The sequence below is a fragment of the Callorhinus ursinus genome, unplaced genomic scaffold (genome assembly GCF_003265705.2).
Source record: "Callorhinus ursinus isolate GAN/ISIS: 27379988/994484 unplaced genomic scaffold, GSC_fseal_2.0 scaffold27, whole genome shotgun sequence".
In the NCBI taxonomy this organism is placed as follows: Eukaryota; Metazoa; Chordata; class Mammalia; order Carnivora; family Otariidae; genus Callorhinus; species Callorhinus ursinus.
The window spans coordinates 16,238,756-16,246,780 of record NW_027397089.1 but is presented as its reverse complement, the minus strand read 5'-3'; the positions used below and the strand labels follow the sequence as shown (position 1 = coordinate 16,246,780).

At 38.1% G+C, this 8,025-nt stretch overlaps 1 pseudogene; it reads right to left on the bottom strand.

The window, feature by feature from the left end:
- Positions 1-2,142: 2,142 nt before the first annotated feature.
- On the bottom strand, positions 2,143-3,401 carry LOC112830202 (ubiquitin carboxyl-terminal hydrolase 2 pseudogene; annotated as a pseudogene).
- Between the last annotated feature and the right edge of the window lie 4,624 nt (positions 3,402-8,025).

Below are 8,025 nucleotides of genomic sequence, written 5' to 3'. Positions count from 1 at the left end.
GGGTGATAGACATTGGGGAAGGTATGTGCTATGGTGAGCGCTGTGAAGTGTGCAGGACTGTTGAATCACAGTCCTGTACCTCTGAAACAAATAATACATTATATGTTAAAAAAAAAAGAAGAAGATAGTAGGAAGGGAAAAATGAACGGGGGGAATTGGAGGGGGAGACGAACCATGAGAGACGATGGACTCTGAAAAACAAACTGAGGGTTCTAGAGGGGAGGGGGGTGGGAGGATGGATTAGCCTGGTGATGGGTATTAAAGGGGGCACATTCTTCGTGGGGCACTGGGTGTTATGCACAAACAATGAATCATGGAACACTACATCAAAAACTAACGATGTAATGCATGGTGATTAACATAACATAATAAAATAAAATTTAAAAAATACTCTAATTCTAACTGCATCATTAGATACTAGTATAATAAATTGTAGACACATGAATATATACTTGCATTAATTAAATCTAGTAAAAATGTCTATTCTGGCTTTATAAAATGTAAATTACAATAACCCCCAAAAATAAAATAAATAAAAGCCTGTTGGCAGTTTCAAATACTTAGTAGCATATAAAGACATTTTCTTCCTGCACAATTCTCTCTTAGTAACTTGACCAAACTCTAGAAATGAAGATGTGACTTTTATCTGGAATTATCTATGATATTATCTATGATCAGTACACAGTTGGGAAGTGTGATTTGTTTTTTTGGCAAAGAGATCTATGAGCCTAGATCATTACAGTGCATTCAGACCTGTATAACATTCAGCACCAGGTCATGCCAACTCATTCTACACTCCATGTATATTTATATTTACTTTGTCTTACATTTAGCTGGCATGAGGTCAAAACACACATGCTATGTCAGTTGGGTTGCTTCAGATAAACATTATGTATTGGGGTTCTCCAAAGAGACAGAAGAAATAGACAGAAGGAATTTTTTTTTTTTTTTTGCTGCAACATGTTTATTATGTGCCAAAAAATCTACACCACAGCTTACTCCACACATCTGTAGGAGAGTGCAGTCTTGCCTGCATATACTACAATGAGGTAGAGACTTCACACACAGCTTCCCAAAGAGGGGCAAGTAGGTTTTTTGTTTTGTTTTAAAGAAGAAAGAAAAAGTCAAGTTTTCAAATTCCAGTAGCAGTTCAGTGACTGCAACTGTTGCTTCATACACTTCTCAAATGAAAGAAATAAGGCAAGGGTACTTGTCCCCTCTGAGAGAAAGGGCTCCTGTGAGCCTTCATCTGCCCCCACCAAAAAGCAGCCCTTTTTTAGCTCAGTTACAAAAGAAAAAAAAGTCCTGTGACTTTGTGATTAAAAACTTCTATCAACCCTCCCCCCCACATAAGTGCAACTTAAGAAGGTGCAATAAACCATTTAAAACTATATACAGCAGCCGCTCAAATACCGTTTATCCGGTCCAGTTTCAAATCCAAAAAAAATTTTTTATTCTTGGTTGCAAATGCCTTGATTTGCAACTGTGAGAAACAGTGACCAGCAGTCCCCCAGACACAAATTTGCTATAATGTTAAAAGGTGCCAGGAAAGAAAAAAATCTCTTGTTCCAAACGACTTAAAAACTGTTTTAAGGAGTGTAAAAAGCAACCGGTAAAAACCCTCGAGCGTAAAATATGAAATATGATTTTGGTTTAAATGAAGAGCAAAGTCTCCTTGTTGTTTACAGTAAAAAACACCAGCTGAACACTCAGTTTCTGCCGTTCAGGTGGGGGTTAAATAAATGGAAAGGCACTGTATGGCAACTGCAAGAATGAAACCAACGAGACGCGCGCATCACCACCATCAGTATTGCAAGGAATGTAAAAAAAGCGCTTTTAATAAATAAACCTAGATGTGGGCATCGTGTCAATACCTTCCGGACACGTAGTTCTTTTTTGCTTTTCATCGGCAAAATGAGGAACTAAAATCTGGGAAAACTACAGAGTCGCTTGGAGGGTGAGCCAGAGGGTCCTTGTCCTGGCGCACCCCCTGAAAACAAAACCCGACAGAACTCATTGTGCATTAATTAGTGCAGAAACAAAGACAGATTCAGCAAGTGCAAAGGTGACTACGATTTTCCCTTGTCCTTGGGAAGCCAACTCCCTGGTCGCTTTTTTTTTTTTTTTTTGGTCTTAAAAAAAAAAACAAAACAAAACTTAGGGTGTGGGGCCACCACAGGGAAGGGAGAAAGGGATGTAGCTCCTCGCTGCTACATGGGGGAGGGTGGACTGGCCAATTCGTAGAAGAGCAGATAGGCGTCGCTGGTGCGCACTTGGCTGGAGGACATGGGTGTGACGCTGGAGTCATTGAAAGTGTGCCATTCGCCTGTCACTGGACTCCGGCAGTAGGCTGTATAATGGCCGCCCATGGTGGTTCCAGAGTGATTGGACACAGCGTACAGATTGTAAACAGCGTGGTTGGTGTTTTCTGAGGCAAATTCTATCAAGTCCAGGTCTCTTAGTGGGAAATTCACAAAAGTTGTGAGCTTGCTGGTTCATATCCTGGATTCTTAGAACCACTTCAGATGGAGCACCAAGATCTTTGGGAACCTCTGGATGGAGAACTTCTTTATACATTGTTTTCTGGCTCGGCAGCGACAGCATGTTGGCTTTTAATCGCCGTCAAGTACATCCTCTTTGGTGAAGAGCCTCATGCAGTCCATTAAAGTTACCTCAGGATAACCTCGCTTAGTGATGGGCAGTGAGAGGTCCCAGAAGGGGTCAAAGACTGTAGAGCAGTAACCACAGTCCGTACATGTCAGGGAGCTCTTTAGCTGTCCAACAAAAAGATCCCCAATCCGACTGTCTTCCCGTTCTAGATATTTCCTCCACATCTGTCATCCTTCCTCATCATCAGGAAGATGATCGAGGTTCTCAGGGTTGGACTTGGGCCTCACTGTCACTCGGTTCACCTCGTTGTGGAGCCCATCCAGAAGAAAGCAAAGAAACTGCTGAGCATCTTGCTGATTATAGCCAATTAAGTGTGGCGCATATTTCTGGATCTAGGTCTTGAACTCATATGGGCTCACCACATCATTGGGGGATGAAGTCCATATGGTCTGAATTAGTTTTGCAAACTCTTCCATGAAGGCTGTGTGTGCATTGCTGCTGTGGCTGAGATCCCGCATGTAGAGCCTCTGGAGGCAATAATCCCTCAGCTCCCAGGTGTTGCTCAGGCACTGTGGAATGGAGTTCATGAAGCACGTGTTCCCAAGGTTTCGAAGACCAGCGAGACCCTGGGCGCTCTTAGAATTCTTGGCTTTGTTGAGCAGGAGCTCCACGAAGGTGGAGAGCAGTAGGGAGGGGGAGAGCGGGGAGCGCGCCCGCAGCTCCTTGGTGAGGTCAGGAAAGGGGAAGGCCGGGGGCTCCTCGGGCAGGGTCATGGTGTACGAGGTGCGCATGCTGGGGGGCGGGCAGTGGGCCCGGCCCCACGCCTAACATTGGCAAAGGCGGCGCGGGGGAGGACCGCGCAGTGCTACGGCCCGGAAGCTGAGGCCGGGGAGGCAGCCCCAAGACACCGTCCGCGGTGCCCGGCAGTAACCGCTCCGGCAGTCCGACCGCGCTCTCCTCCACCTCCACCTCCCCGGCGTGTGCCGCCAAGCGCCCCAGCCTTTTTTTTTTTTTAAACAAAATTATATTTGAGCTGAGAAATTTGCATAAAGTTACACAGAAAAATGGCTTCTGAAACAAGTTGGGGGTTGTGGAGCTACTGGTCTTACAGACATATATATACATAATACACACAAAGAGAGATTTATTTTAATGAATTGTCTCATGCATTGCAGAGGCTGGCAAATCAGAATCTACAAACAGAATGATATTTGACCAAGTATCTGGCACTATGGTCCAGCCAAATTGACATATAAAATTAACTATCCCAGACTTGATAACAAGACCATAAAAATTTTAACATGAAATTCATAGAACGTGGTTTGTTTCATATTAGCTTTGCCTTCCTCTTTAATATCCTTAATCTCTACTTATATTTGCTTACATTTTTAATTATTTGATAATTAAGTTTGCTATTGACACTCCTCAACAAACTGTCTTCCTCTAGTAAATTGCAAAGGTCATATTATGTTATCAGTTTTATGAAATCAACTCTGGGTTTAATGTTCAACATATGTTTCTCTTGATCAAATAAATTCCTGAAGTAACATCACGGAGATTAACACCAATACACAGGATTCTACCCTAAAATTTCCACAAAGGGTTTAGAGTCTTAATAGGTCATTGGCTAAGACCTGATGAAATTTGAAAAGGGCAAAATCTTATGTCTAAAGAATATCTTATCTTAGTTTTTATAGTTTACACTTCTTAAAGGATTCACAATCATTTGAATTTTTAACTTTTTCATAAATCTAGTTTCACTACATTTCAACCTCCTGTAAATACTGTATTAAAAATAACTAGAGTGAATTTAGCATTTTCCATGTAATGATTTTCTGGGTTCATTACCTTTTACTAGAGCAGAATTTAAATGGAACAGATAGGTGTAAACATCTAAACATCTAATATCAAGATCTCCTGGAGAAATGATTGCTTTCCTGGTGATAAACAGGTCTATCCAACTTTTATCAAAGTTCAAGGTATAGTTCAAGACCTCAAAGAAAATTGTAACCTCCAGCCTTATGGAGGTGAATTTCCTGCTCTTTAACTATCTTTTAATTTGTCTTCCTTTAACGCAATCTTTATTGTATCTTCAGTTGCATGATCTTATGCTTTAGAAAGGTTTGGAAGAAAGTTTCTAGGAAATAAGTCTACCTGCTGCACTGAATTACAGTATTTTCTCAGTCATATCACATCTGTGATGCCACTTAACACCTGCACCACACGTACATTCGTGAATTGCTGTTGCCTGCTCTGTGACTTAATGGCAGAGAATATACAGCATATGTTGGTAATTCTTTTGTAATATGTTTGAAAATGTGCATACAAATGAATCCTCTTCAGGTGCAAGAGCATGAATTTATAGTGCAATTAACAGTTTGAGCTCACACCTGCTTTAAATACCACATAGGCTTGTATTTTAATTACAAGGTATGCAGTGAGACCACCCAAAGTCTCTATTTCCATATGTAGTCTAAAGAACTGGGGCAAAATCCAAATCCAAGTTTTGATCCTTGTTTTCAAGGCCCAGGCATTTTATATTTAATAGATAAATATACTTCTTATAGACAACTCAAATACCCAAGGAATTAAAAAATAAAATGCCAGATATTTTAAATAACAGAAGAAAAAAATGAAGATTGGTTAAATGATTGAGTATTTTTTATTGAGGTAAAATTTATTGAGGTATGTTACATTATACTAGTTTCAGGTGTTCAACATAATAATTCAATATTTGTATACACTCCAGAGTGATTACCACAATAAATCTAGTTACCATCCATCACCATACAATCCACCTCCTTCAACCTTTCACCCACCTCCCCATTCCCTTCCCTCTGGCAACCACCAATCAGTTCTCCACATATATCAGTTTTGTTTTGTTTGTTATTTGTTTGTTTGTCTTTCTATGACTGTCTTATTTCACTTAGCATAGCAAAGTCCATCATGTTGTCACAAATGGCAAGATTATATCCTTTATTATAGCTGACTAGTATTTCATTTTGCGGGGTGTGTGTGTGTGGGGGGGTGTTGTGTCACATCTTCTTTACCCATTCATCCATCAGTGGACACTTGGGTTGTTTCTGTATCTTGGCAATTGTAAATAATGCTGCAGTGAACATAAGAGTGCAAATATCTTTTCAAAATAATGTTTTTTTCAGATAAATAATTAGAAGTGGAATAGTTAGATCTTATAGTAGTTCTATTTTTAATTTTTTGAGGAACCTCCATTCTGTTTTCCATAGTGGCTCTACCAATTTACATTCCCATGAATAGTGTATTAGGGTTTCCTTGAATTTTGATTGATTAAAAATAGAATTCAATACCTAGGAAGAATTAGATTCATACTTTTGATTTAATATATTTCTGGAATCTGTACTTTTTATTTGTATAGTTCAACATTTCTGACCTAGCTTATAGAAATAGTTCCATCATTAGCTTTGTAAATATCCTTCTTCATTTCCACCAGCAATGTGTAAGTTGTTCCATATTCTTACCAACACAAAATCAACAGACTTTTAAATCTTTGTCAACTTTGCTGTTATATTAACACGGTCTTAATTGACATGTCTCTAATCCTGATGTGGTTTTCATATGATGATTGGCCATTCTTTTTTCTTTTCTTTTTTTTTTACTTTGATTATGCTACAACTTTTTTTTTTATTATGTTATGTTAGTCACCATACAGTACATCATTAGTTTTCGATGTAGTGTTCCATGATTCATTGTTTGCATATAACATCCAGTGCTCCATGCAATATGTGCCCTCCTTAATACCCATCACTGGGCTAACCCATCCCCCCACCCCCCTACCCTCTAAAACCTTCAGTTTGTTTCCCGGAGTCCATAGTCTCTCATGGTTCGTCTCCCCCTCTAATGTCCCCCCCCTTCATTTTTCCCTTCATTCTCCTAATGTCCTCCATGATATTCCTTATGTTCCACAAATAAATGAAACCATATGATAATTGACTTTCTCTGCTTGACTTATTTCACTTAGCATAATCTCCTCCAGTTCCATCCATGTTGATACAAAAGTTGGATATTCATCCTTTCTGATGGCTGAGTAATATTCCATTTTATATATGGGCCACATCTTCTTTATCCATTCATCTGTTGAAGGGCATCTTGGCTTTTTTCTACTTTTATAACATGCTTGCTGCCTGTTTGTTCAAATGTCCTTTCTCCTTTTAAGTGGGGTTGTCATCTTATTGATTTGGAGAAATGTTTTATGCTTTACATGCCAAATTATTTTATGGTTATTTTAACTGCAAATAGTTTCTCCCAGGTTCTACCTCATTATTTAATTATCTCTATAGTCTTTTCATGAATAACAAAGCTTAATTTTAATGTAGCAAATTTATTGATATTTTCCTTCATATACTATTAATTTTCCATCACATACCAATATTTTATATAAAGTATTGTCCTAACCCAAAGTCCTGAAGCTATTATTTTATTTCCTTCTAAAAATTGCAAAATGTTTCTTCTCATTGTTCATCTCTTGTTCTACCTGGAATTTATTTATTGGTTTGGTGTGAGGCAGAAAACCAATTTCATTTTTTCTCTCAAATAAGTATTATCTCAGTACTGGTAAATAATAGTAAATAAGTAGTGTCCCAGTAGTATCCCATTTATTGCTCTTTTCCTGACACTTTTGTTGTACTACAAGTTTCCATGTAGAGGGTGACCAGGTTCTGATCTAATGGTCTCCATCCCTGTACCAAAACTACACTGCATTAATTAATAGAGTTTTATTAAAAATACTTTTAATAACTGACAGAACAAATTTCCACACCTTATTATTTTTCAAGAGAAACTTGGATATTTTTGATATTTTGTCCTAATATAGCTATTTTAGGGTCAGTTTCTCAAATTATTAGACATGTATGTTACTTTTTGTTTTATTTCATTTTAAATTAGAACTGAATGAAATCTACATATAAATTTGTGGATACTTGCATTCTTATGACCATTTCTTTTTGTTGTTAATAGTTTTTAATGATGTTTTTTAAAAGTTTCTCTGTAAAAGCCTTAAATATCTTTCATAATTTTATTCCTAGGTTCCTTTTTTTTGTTGTTGATATTTTATTTTATTTTATTTTTAAAGATTTTATTTATTTATTTATTTGAGAGAGAGAGAAAGAGCAGAGAGGGAGAGGGTGAAGCAGACTCCCCAGTGAGCAAAAGGCCATTGTGGATTCCATCCCAAGACCCTGAGATCATGGCCTGAGCTAAAGGCAGACACTTAACCGACTGAGCCACCCAGGTACCCACTGTTGATATTTTAAATTGCATCATTTGTTGTTATTTTAGTAGACCATATTATTATTTGAAAATATTTGTATTATTATTTGAAAATGAACATAATGAGCTCAATGGTAGAGCTGACCTGTGCAAACATGTAGCATAAACAAA